The following is a 12,653-nucleotide window of genomic DNA, read 5'->3' on the forward strand; positions in this document are numbered from 1 at the left end:
AAATAATCATCGAAAATACTTGCTAATGCTACAGCAGTAAGATATTACCAATTTTTGTGTCACGACAAAGAGTTGTGTATGTATGTGACAACCCTACCTCATCGGTTAGCCGTATCGACGAGTTCATATTCCTGGGAGTGTCGTTAGGTGACTAAATTAGCTTACATGTACAAGTTACAAGTTAGGGTCGTCTCCTAACTTCCATCGTAATACATGCCAGGGAAATTATGAATTATGGATTGTTACGCGTGAGGACTTTGCGAAGATTTCGTGAACGAGAATACGTGATCTTTAAACTTTAGTTTAGTTTTGTGATAGCTTTGAAGTTTGTTTAAAATATTCCTTCTTTGGTAGAGAGTATGTAGATAAGCGGGAAGACATCATGTTTCTTTTACTCTTACTATCATAAAAGCGTTGATTTTGTTTTATCAACTTGTCTTAAAACTCTTTGTAGTTCTGTTTTGATATGAGTTTGGTTTCGATTATTCGAATACACTTTTATTTAACTTTTCTAATACAACGAATTGAAATCTTTGCCGAAATATTGTTCTTGGGACTTAGTGCACATTCACACAGTGCCACTACTCTATAAAAACAATTGTAAAGCGAACCTGTGCTCTTAAGTTTTTTAATATGCAAGAATAATAATTCCAAGCTAAATCAATAACAAACAGAAACACAAGGTATATTCAAAAAAACCCCTCATCAAACCCCTTTTTATTTTACCCAAATAAAAAACAACAACCGCACAAATATGCCATGAAAACCGTAACTTACCGAACCCTTCGGATCACCATTATAAATCGCTTTTACGATACGTACGTAAACCGTAACTTCGGCGTAAATAAGTCCCGTGCACAAGAGGTGTTACAACACTAGCTGAAACGACATCGATCCGATATTTATGCCTATAATAACTAGGCAAAAAAACGTTGATTTGTAGATGAACAATCTCATACTAAGTAATTAAATGGTGGGGAGTTGTAGGTATACATTATTGAAAAGTTTACACGACTATTTAGATATTAAGTGGAAATCAAAACCACGTAATTCACAGGCACTGATAACGGAGTGATACTCCGACTACTTTGGGTACTGCACAAAAGACAGTTTAAAATTGACGCAATACGATGATTTTAGAATCTTATTTGAGGTAAGGTAAGCTCTTAATCTTGGCTATGCTATTGAGTCAATACAGCTGCAAGTGAAAAAACTAGGTGTCAATGTCGTGACGGATCCGTATCGGGTGATGTAAAGGTCAATTCCCTATGGAATGCAAAACTCCGCCAAATGATTTCTTGTATTCACCGATATTATTGACTTATTGATTTGATTATAACTTAGTTGGTAGTTCGTGATATGTTGGGTAAATTGAGATAAGTTTCTCTTTGACATAAGATGGTGTAGGCGTTTAAACTAATAAGTTCCGGATACTAAATATAGAACACAAAATTAGATTAAACTTTTCACCGTTAGATGGCATTACAATCTTAGTGATGACTCTCCATTTTTCATCTTTTCTTTAAAAACACTGCTATAACCAAATTGTGTGAAATACACCCGCGTTTTGTTACTACATGTTAGTCCCATGTAATAGGGAAAAATATACCTAGTATAAGTTAGAAAAGTCCAAGAGAATTTGGCCCGACTCCGGAATCGAATCCGAGATCTCGTGATCTCTTGTTACACATACGCCCTGATGAGAAAAGTCTACTGATTATACATAATATAGGTACATACGGTGTAAAAAAAAGAAACATTAAATATATTTAACCTCTCGAACTGTCTCTTTGTATAACTGGTTCAATAAATGGAACATAAAAATACTGGAATATATTCCATTTCTCTTGAACTGAATCGATCGAACAGTTCCTAGAAGACTTGCTATCAGGAACTCCACTTTATTGCTGGAATCAAAGACCTTTATAACCTAAGCTATTGTTTGTCTCACAAAGCCTTTATCGCTTTTCTGTAAATCCTGAAAAAAGTTTTTTTTACCACAAAAATTTTAATAAAAATCCCGTCATAGGAAAATCCAATTTGACATACAACAAAGGTCTTTTATATTGTAGTATTCGATTGGTTGTTTGCTGTATATAGTTAAATAAAAAGTTACTGCGGCTTTTATCAAACGTTCAAAGGATCAAAAATGTGTAAAAGAATAAAAATTCGAACTAAAATATTTTAAACCATTTATTTTTGTTACACATAAAAACCATCAAAAAGTACAAAACTTTGTAACTAGTCATTACATTTTTTTTCTCAGTTATGACTTATAATATTATTATTAGTTATATATAACTCGATCGTTTTAATAAAATATGATTATTAAGAATTTTGTTGCTATAATAATCAAAGTTAAAAGTATAATTTAGTTCCTTGATAAAACCGGAATAAGTCAAGCAAATAATTAACCTAAGACTATTTTCCGATTTTTTAATTTCTTCCGAGGCCGTTGACTTTGCACAGCGGCTAGACAAATTAAAATAGATTTTTACCAATTGATGATCTTTTCACCAAAAATCCATTCACAACAATACTTCAAATATTTCCTTTCTAAAGATCCCATCTGAATAATTCAGACAGTGTCTTTGCGAATTAATTTCTGAATACCGTTCCTCGGTCAAAATTTTTTGAATTAAATCGTTCTTGAACAATGGGAACTTTTTTAATAAAAGCTCAAACGACAGGTGGAGGCTGTGCCTGATTTATTGACTTTTCAAATTTACTATGAAAAATGTCCGATCCACTGTATACTAATGCGTGAAGAATTAATATTGACTTTGGAAGTCGGGGAAATGACCGCATGCTGCCCGGATGGAAATAAAATTACGAATTTTTATTCTTTGTTAAAAAATGAATTAGCGGAACTGGTGGAAAACAAGTTTTTTCGATTCGACTTTTTATAGTAGTTTTTTTGAATGTCAAAAACGGTTTTTTCTGTTTCCAACGTGATCGCCTTTGTAGATTTGTCAGCTATTTGAACAAGAATTGATTTGTTTCGAATTTTGGTTACAATTTTAATGTAAGGAAATACTTTTCTTGTTAATAATGTTGTATATTAATATTATTATTACATAATATACATTCTAATATCATAGTTTTCTAGTATATTAACGAAATACTTTTCCAAAAGTAAGTCAGAATGCATCTTAAAGCTAGCAAATATCTTAGAAATTCGATTCAAAAACAAAAGACTTGGAACGAAATCTTTGTAGTTCCGACACCTTTGACTTCACTTGTTGAGTTTCAAATGTTCAGTAGAAATAGAACAATTGTCACGTGTGTTGTTCGGAGTGCAGTTGGACGTGATAACGAGACAACGTCTCTCTTGCACGTGTTTAGAGAAGTAAATTTGTCAATGAGAGGGAAAGAGATGGATAGTGTAACCGTATATTCAATTGATGATTCTTCATAACTTATTTACCATTTTTGACTTCGCACTTTTGTTTATCTACTACTACAAAATGCACAAGAAATTTGGAAAAAAAACTGAACAGCGCCTCTGGCGGGCGCTTATGTAATTATTTTTTAAATAAAATTTAAATGTAAACGCGTGAAACTACCGATCACCAATGCTATTTGTTTTTCACAAGAACATACTTTCTTTACAAACCTAAGCATAAAATAAAACAAAGAATCTTTATCCACCGCTGTACGAAGGTATGACTGGCCAGAAAGTTTAATTTGTGAAGGCATGATCTGCAGTGACTGGCTGTATCGATGTTATTTATGTATTCCTTGCTGCCTCGTTAGGACAGTGACCAAGCTTTGGTAGAAATGTTCTATTAATTTATTTTTAGTGTTTGGGAATTAATTAGATTTTTGGAGATAGTACGATCTTAATATTTTAATGGTTATAAGATATAGCAGAAATAAAAAGCACTTTAATTGTGAATTGTTTAAACATAGATCTTCTCATATTCGTTCTCCATTGTTAAATAAAATGAAATTCGAACATAAATCATCAAAAGTACAGTCATGAGCATTTTTTGGGTATCTTTTCATGAAAACATTGTATACACCTATATATTTTATGTTACGAAATACCATTTCGTGATTAAGACAACAATTAAATTAATTATTTATAAACAAAACACGCTTTTAATTTTTAAAAACTCTACTTTTTAGACTTGTACCCACTGTGTTGCGTTGAATATACATTGTATATTATTATGTACTAAACATATTAATGCACGTAATTGTACCTTTCGATAATTCGAAAAGTAGAATATAGAGATATCTAAATATATTAGTTTTTACATTTGAGTACAAATTGCATAAAATTACCATACGTGACATCTAAAAATAAAATCATTATCTAGTTTAGATAAAAATAACTCGACATTGGTTACTCAGACGATTGGGATAAAAAGTTAACAAACCGTGAAAATTACTTTTTTATAAAATTCAGTGCTAACATTGTAATAAAAATAATTTTGGGTAAACAGATTGATAAGTATGACTGTACTTGTCATGCCCGGCTAGCTCAGTCGGTAGAGCATGAGACTCTTAATCTCAGGGTCGTGGGTTCGAGCCCCACGTTGGGCGCATCTCTTTTTGTTATTTATTAAACCAATTTTAGTCTTTGACACTATAGAGGGTAGTCGCAGTTAAACTATTTCAGCTGAATTCAAGAGATTTTTTTCTTTTATTTATTTAGGTGAAAGTGTGTATATCGCATTACACTCAAACGTATTTACATAGCATGCTTTAACTTGAAATATAAATAATACACACCCACATTGTTTTAGATTGTACAGTCACGAGTAAAAATATGTATACACGGCACACTTAATTTTAAAATCGTTTCGTGTTATTAATACAAAATTATTTATCCAAAAAATACGATTGTAAACGTGACAGTGTACACATATTTACTCGAGATTAACCTTATCTAACTTTTGCATAGGTAGGCAGAGACCAGAGACCTAACTTTTAGGTCCCTTATATTATTTTTTGGATACTTGGAAAACTCTGATTTCAGTTTAATCTCTCCAATTATTCTTCCAAAGTTCAATAAAAGTTCTAAAACAATAACATTACATTCAGTGCTCCTAAAACAAAAATAGACCTGAATTCCATCTAATTGTATCCATAGTACCGTTTTAATTGTAAATGAGACGTTAAAACGTGCAGTTTATGATGTATAACTCAGTCAAATGCTTCACAGTAAACCGTATGGGCGTTCTATTATGATTTGCCTGAAATATACGGTAATTTGAACCTTACAGTTATGAAAATAAGATTATTTATTGATTAAAGTGGATCGAAGTGAAATTATTAGTATGTATATGTGAAACTGTATTGCCTTAGTGTTTGTAGATAATTAATGCAATACACAAAATAGCCTATCTAAAAATAAACTAAATATAGCAATGTTTTTGCAATTAAATCGATATTTTTTTAAATATTTTCTTCTAAGTTGCACGGTTTATCGATCAGTACCTATCAAATAAACGATCCAATGTATGGCCAAAGTGACCGTAAATGAATGAAAATATGACAGCTTTTCTCTTGATAAGCAATGCTTATTCAGAAGTTTAAGTACAAACCTGTTAAGATAGGTGTAAGAAAGATAAATAAATAAAAGTATTGGTATTTTCACCCCAATAAATCTTTAAAGAATGTTATAGAAATAATCGCATAAATCATTTCTGTACTTAACCCCATTATCTTTAGAAAAAAACTTAATTAAATATAATTCAGTTTTATCTTGAAGAAATAAGAAAAAATATTCTAGGAAGCCTGCCTACAGTAATGGATTTTTGATATTAGGCACAGTTCAAGGCAATCTTGTTCCTTAGAAAGCAGGATGTAAAAATGTTGAAGGAAGTAATATTGAAGAGATTTCAAAAGTAATTATTATTTTAGGGCTTACAGGATTTTTTTATCGAAATATAAAATGAATTAGATATACCTTTGGAGTGGACTATTTAGTAGAAATTTTAAACTACTGAAACTAGACACATTATTATATCGTTATTTACATTTTAAAAATCTACAAACTTAACGTTAAAGTAAAAAAAAGCCATTCGAAAATTATTCGTTCTTATTATTTTCAAAATATTGTTCTATGCCATCAAAAACATTCTGTAAAAACCTCAAGTCTCGCCGTAAAAAGTTGTGAGATCTATTTAATACCAAGTCGATTAATCTATTTAGTCTCTACTTAAAGGACCTTCTGTCTTAAGTTACTACGTATGTTATTATCATGCCAATTAAAAAAAATACCTTTAAAACAAATAGACCGACCTGGCCATCGCATGATTTGATTATTAGTATGTATCACATGAGTATGTATCACCTGAAATGTTAATGGCGAATTTGTGTTTTCTTGCGATGACCAAGTCGATCTATTTGTTTTAAAGGTATTTTTTTTTAATTGGCATGATAATAACATACGTAGTAACTTAAGACAGAAGGTCCTTTAAGTAGAGACTAAATAGATTAATCGACTTGGTATTAAATAGATCTCACAACTTTTTACGGCGAGACTTGAGGTTTTTACAGAATGTTTTTGATGGCATCTCACTTCTTTTTGTAGATGAGCGAACATAAGTCCAATTTGTATGGAAAGACGTTTTTTTTTTCATAATTCAACATATTTTCCTATGGGAATGTTGTTTAGTTTCATGGGCTAAACACCCTTACCCACCCTATACCCCCTCCCGTTATGCCTCATATAGTAGGTACCTATTTACACCTATTTTTTTATTTTCTACAGTAATAGTAATTCATTAACTGCACATGTAACCTTGTAATCTTATACATTTATATGGGATAACAAAGTTATTGTTGCAGTTGGTGTATTTAGAAAACTGGACTGAAATTAGAAAATATTAAATTTTTCCCATGATTAAGACACTAAACCCTATTTGTATTCTAAATTTTAAGCTTCTTAGTCTGCTAGAAGTACCTTAGACTTTTGATGATCGGTGAGTCAGTGAGTCAGTGAGTCAGTGAATCAGTGAGTGACAAAATTCAAAATTTTAACAAGTTGTCATTCTTAAACTACTGGTTCAAATTGACTGAAATTTTAAATATACCGTGTTTATACAATGATTGATTAGTTGCTGAAAATCCAGGCTTCTTGTTTAATCCACAACGAAATTATAGGGGTGTCAAAAATAGCCCGAATTGCTTCGAGAAAAGGATGTTACGGCCGTGCCGCTTTTTTTTTGCTCGACTTGCGGGGGCACTTCCGTGCCCCCAGATAATGGCAAAAACACAAATATAATGTCATTTAGAAGTTTTTTGTGGTTGCAAAAAGAGTTGCGCCCAACGTGGGGCTCGAACCCACGACCCTGAGATTAAGAGTCTCATGCTCTACCGACTGAGCTAGCCGGGCATGTCCAAATGACAAGTATTTCTGACTCACATTTATACTCAAACTTTAGTAATTCAGAAAGGCAGAGTTTTCTAGAAATACAAGATCGGAACAATTTTTTTTTTATGTACGTACAGAGGTAAATGTTTCAAACAATCCCGTTAGTTTATCGTCTGGTAACTTAATTTTTACGGAAAAAGCATACATTATCTGTTCGAAAGTATTTACCAACATTATTTGGTAGGAAAAATTGGCCTAAAATTAAATTTAGTGAACTGAATCAGTTTATTTTTAAAATGTTGTTCAGTTTTACTGGCCTATAATACCTGGGTATTTATAATTGAACAGAAAATTAAGAAATGCGACAGTGAAAGTTAATTAAAAAAAAAATAGATATACTAAAACAGGAAGTCTTCCCAAAAAAAGTAAAGTCTCGTGTACGAAACACTTCCTTAAGATTTTGTTTTCATACCAAACACACCTGAGGATCTTTTTCCAAAAGCCATAAATATGATTTCTCATGGGTTGATCCCCTACGGGGAGGATAGTCTATAAAATTGATGGCTATATCATGGCAACGGTGCATAAAATATGAGCTTTATCATGTACCAGGTTTTCCTTAATAAAACTGAATTTAAGATTACAGGAGTACGGTACGATGTCTTGAGAATTTGTCTTAAAAAGTACCTACAAGTTTTTTTTTTCTTAAAAATAACGCACTAAGAATTGCTCTTGTGTCACGGGGACTTTTACAAACATACAAACAATGGACACAAAGTGCAACCAGACCCGAAACAATTATTTGTGGGTCGCACAAATAATTGTCCCATGAGGGAATCGAACGACGTAATGGTAGTGGCGTGGCGACCTAAACCACTGCGCCACGGAGGCAGTCAAAATGATCTTAGACTAGATTTGATGCTGTTAATAGGGAAGGTAAGGTAATGCTATTTGATTCGAACACTTTATTTATGGAGATGTATGAAAATTTTCCATGCATTAACCATAAATCTGCGATTTTTTATTATTTTCGAAGTTTCAACGCAGGTAAGACTACTAATAAAAACTAGAATAGTTTTACTTTTATTTTGGGGCTAAACAGTGTATTTTAACCGATTGATAAGTATGACAATTCTTCGCATGCCCGGCTAGCTCAGTCGGTAGAGCATGAGACTCTTAATCTCAGGGTCGTGGGTTCGAGCCCCACGTTGGGCGCAACTCTTTTTGTGGGTTGAATATTAATATTATTAACGGTTTTGCTGTGATTAGTTTGGAATCAGACTTGAGGTTAGTAGTTCAGAACTATTAATGGAGTTTCATAACTTTTTTATACTCATAACGCAAATATAATAATGTCCATAGCCGATAACCAGCCAGGGTGACCAATTTCATTAAAACTGGCCAATGGTGCAGTACTTTGTGTATAGTGCACATGCAATACATAGGTACACTCGTTATTCCTTTACCCTCATCGCCTGAGCTATCAGGCGCAGGACGCAGTGTTCTCCAAGGCACGAAGACTACTACGACACCAACTTCCCAACTCCGGGCAATTTCTGAGAAATTAACAGAAACACTCAGAAAATACTTTTTGGCCCAAACTAGGATTCACACCCGAGACCTCTTGAGACACTATCGAGAAGCGCCACAGATATAAACAAATATGGGTAACTAATGAGACCCTCTGAGAATAAATCAAAACAAAGGACTTGAAATACTCCGGTACAAAAAAACAGCAACAAATCAGCAATACATATCGTTCCTATTTACGAAAGCGTATATTTATCGAAACAAGCATATTAAACTGTGACCTTTGATAAGTCGATCGGTAACAATAAAAATACAGGGGCTTTTTACCGAGAATAGAACAAAATTGACGTGTTATTTCTCGTATGAGGACTGGAGATACGCGAATACGATGTATTGTAAAATATTTGGTACGAGTGAAATGGATTTTTAGTTAAGGAGTTCTGTATATCTGCCATGGACTGTATTATTTATGTGGTAGCGACCAAAAGATCTCGAACTTGTTCTTCGAGCTAGAGAAATTACTTCGGGTTTGCTTCTGCTAGATATTCTTAATAGAAGGTATGAGTTTTATTACGATACGCGTCCTTAATACGGCTATATGTTACCATCCTACTCTCTTATAAAATTTCCGATTTTTGTGTTTGTTAAAAAAATAATAAGTTCTTAAGTATTTTTTGTGCAAAAGCTTTTTACACGCATCTCAAAAATGCCGGGAAATCAAACGCGTCAATGGTGGACTAAATTCAAAATAACTTCAAAATCGAGTCACATGGTTCACAACACGGACTCACCGAACCCTAAAACCGTAAAACATAGGTCCAAAACCGAACAGAGCTAGAAGTAACGCTCATAAAATACCCTTCAAAGGTATGTTTCCTTTACAACTTGGTACACGCATCCACATGATTTATGAACGGACGGCCGAATGAAATCTCATTATCAAACTTTACTGTCTTGTTTTCTAAGATTCGGCTTTCGGCCTTCCCCCTATGCCCTTGAATCCCCTTTAATGTATACATAATAATGTAATTATCGTTTTCTGTAAAAATATGAGTTTGTTTTTTAGAGTTCTGTAACAAGACGGACGAAACACGGATCTACAATTGAAAATTCACTGTCTATATATGTAACCAAACTGTATCTTATAAACTGTGATAATTGGACAGTTGAAATTTTTACATACAGTGTATTTGAACAAATACTAAAAAAAAACTAAGGGGGCAAGGCACATCAATGTGTTTTTTGCTCGTTTTACTGGATATTACCAACGGCAACATGTACATGCTTGAAATATTCACAGAACTAATTGATATGTATAAATAATTGTTGTACGGAACCACTTGTGCGCGAGTCCGACTCGCACTTGGCCGGTTTTTTATTTCTTTTTTCATCTCAAGGTTTTAGTGACATTGTTTCCTTCCCTGTGTTGCCAGTAAAGAATAATTATAAAGAAAAAATAAAACATTGTTTACCTTGTCGTAAAAAGAATGGGTAAGTATATCTCTATTTGCTTTCATATAAAAATTTGCAAGTATAATTTGCATCAAACAGAATAAGGTAATATAGTTTTTGAGACAGAAATAGGCCTGATTTAGGTAAAATAATTTTATTAGATTAACCGTAGGCAACTTCGCAGCAGTTGATCATATTATACCACTATAAATTTCTTGTATATTGGCAGTATTTTTTTAATGGCGAAGTGTTTAAAATGATCTTATACACTAACTATGAGTACACACAAACAGGTTATGAGTAAGTGAATGGTTTAGGCGAATTTATTTGACAAGTTGTATAAATTTTTATTTTATTAAGTACCTTACGAACAAAATTCTTTGGTCTCTACTTACTCCTTTGAGAATGAGGCATGACTTAAGTATACATGTGCTTTATAAACAAAATACATTTAGGATTACAAAGTAAGTACTTTAAAGTGTATTTTTCCTTAATACGGCACAAAACAAACCGCACGGTTTGCAAATTGCAAACTAACTTGAACAGTCGTTAGCGCACACTACTTATCTAGTCGACCGCATTCTTCGATACGGTTTTTCGGCCATAATGGATGCAGAGCGATGCAACTTACAGACTTCTGAACAAACATTAAATATAACGTGCTATGTTCTAAAAGTAATACTTTTAGTTTGAACGCCAGTATGCTGGAATATTATCCATTGAAGGTTGTAAAAATACTTTCATAATTCCGCTGAGCTGTTTTTTGGATAATAATATATAAGTCTATTTATTATAGAAGGTTTCTCATGAGTTTTCATATGTGTAAACGCAAAAAAGTTTCTTAGCATCATAATTTAATTTTACAATCAAACATTCTAAGATACGCATTTCTATTACTGCAACAAATTTAAATAAATTCCTTATACTTAAATCGATCATAATCGCTATTGTATCGCAAAAATCCAATCCAATACACACAAATCCATTAAATTGTCTTCAGAACATTCGAGAACGTTCTCGACAAAAAATCTTCATAAACTTGCCATTACGACCGGTTATACATTAACTACAAGAAGTTTTTTTATCAAGAAATCCGGAAATATTCTTATCCGGACCGCTATTCTGTTTGTACAAAAATACTACGAGTAAATAAAATGCTCATTTCAGACATCTTGAAAGGAAGGACCGCTTAGAATAAAAATAAATATATCTTGCGAAAACGATATAGTGTTTTATTTGAAAGCATTAGTACTTGAATACTCGATGTTTGTAAAGACTTAAAGAGGTCATTGAACTTCGCAAGTGGCAATATATTCCATAAGAAGGATTTATATAAACTTAGAACACTAGCGCGAATCTCTACTAATAAGGACTATCGGCAACCAGCTAGCTATCGAGAAAATTTGTACGAAAATCTGATCAGCACCTCTAACGGGCGCTGTAGGAATTATTTTTGCGGTATATTATAAATGTCAAACGTTAAATATTTGATAGTTACCGACTGTAGATAATCGCGCTACAACTTTCTAGTTGGTTTTCGATAGTTGATAGCAGCATGGAGTACGGAAAGGAGGCACTCTGATACAGTACTATCAAATTACATACTTACATACATATATACATGCATACATCCATACATACATAAAATCACGCCTTTCTTTCACAGGAGAAGGCAGAGACCAAAGAACGCCATTTAAAAATCCTTACAAACTTCTCATGCCTTATTAACATCCATACATTTTGTCGCATAATTAAATTATTACAGTCGTATTCCAGTGCTGTATCAAATTTGTGGAAAAAAGTAAGGATTACATTCAAAATTCCTTGAAAATTTCAAGGTTATAAAACGATACATTAAAACGAAAAACTCTTTTGTCGTTTGTACTCCTTTGTCGTGTACCATTAGCGAGAATGTTACATAACATGGAAATAATATAATTTGAATGCATTATGTTAAACGCTTTTCAGAAAATATGAATGGCCCCGTTTTGGAACGTTATGTAATCCCACCGACATTTTGTTACTGAGGGTTTTTTATATTTAGGGTCATTTTAAAAAAAATGTAGTGATATACGTAATACTACACTACTACATTGGATGTCTAACTGTATGTTAAGATCCATGTATTAGCTTCTCGAAAAGTAGAACTCGTTAATTTACCTGTTTACCTGTGCTGCGATTTCGTAACCATATACACTATCGACAACCGGTATCGTCAGATGTAGGAGAACCTGATAAATGCCCCAAGCGGATGCGGTTGGAACTACATTTTTAACACATTTCAAATGTCAAACTCCCAATATAAGATAGGACTGACTGTAGAAAATTGCATACATTTAGA

The 12,653-nt window shown here is 32.8% G+C and overlaps 3 non-coding genes across 3 annotated transcripts; 2 read left to right on the forward strand and 1 right to left on the reverse strand.

Annotated features, from left to right (window-relative positions):
- The first annotated feature begins 4,478 nt into the window (after window positions 1-4,478).
- TRNAK-CUU (transfer RNA lysine (anticodon CUU)) lies at window positions 4,479-4,551 on the forward strand. Its single transcript has one exon. It is a non-coding gene; the product is annotated as a tRNA-Lys (tRNA).
- A 2,727-nt stretch (window positions 4,552-7,278) lies between these two features.
- TRNAK-CUU (transfer RNA lysine (anticodon CUU)) lies at window positions 7,279-7,351 on the reverse strand. Its single transcript has one exon. It is a non-coding gene; the product is annotated as a tRNA-Lys (tRNA).
- A 1,121-nt stretch (window positions 7,352-8,472) lies between these two features.
- Window positions 8,473-8,545, forward strand: TRNAK-CUU (transfer RNA lysine (anticodon CUU)). The gene has a single exon. It is a non-coding gene; the product is annotated as a tRNA-Lys (tRNA).
- Window positions 8,546-12,653: the final 4,108 nt, after the last annotated feature.

Source organism: Anticarsia gemmatalis, chromosome 23, assembly GCF_050436995.1.
Source record: "Anticarsia gemmatalis isolate Benzon Research Colony breed Stoneville strain chromosome 23, ilAntGemm2 primary, whole genome shotgun sequence".
Taxonomy (NCBI): Eukaryota; Metazoa; Arthropoda; class Insecta; order Lepidoptera; family Erebidae; genus Anticarsia; species Anticarsia gemmatalis.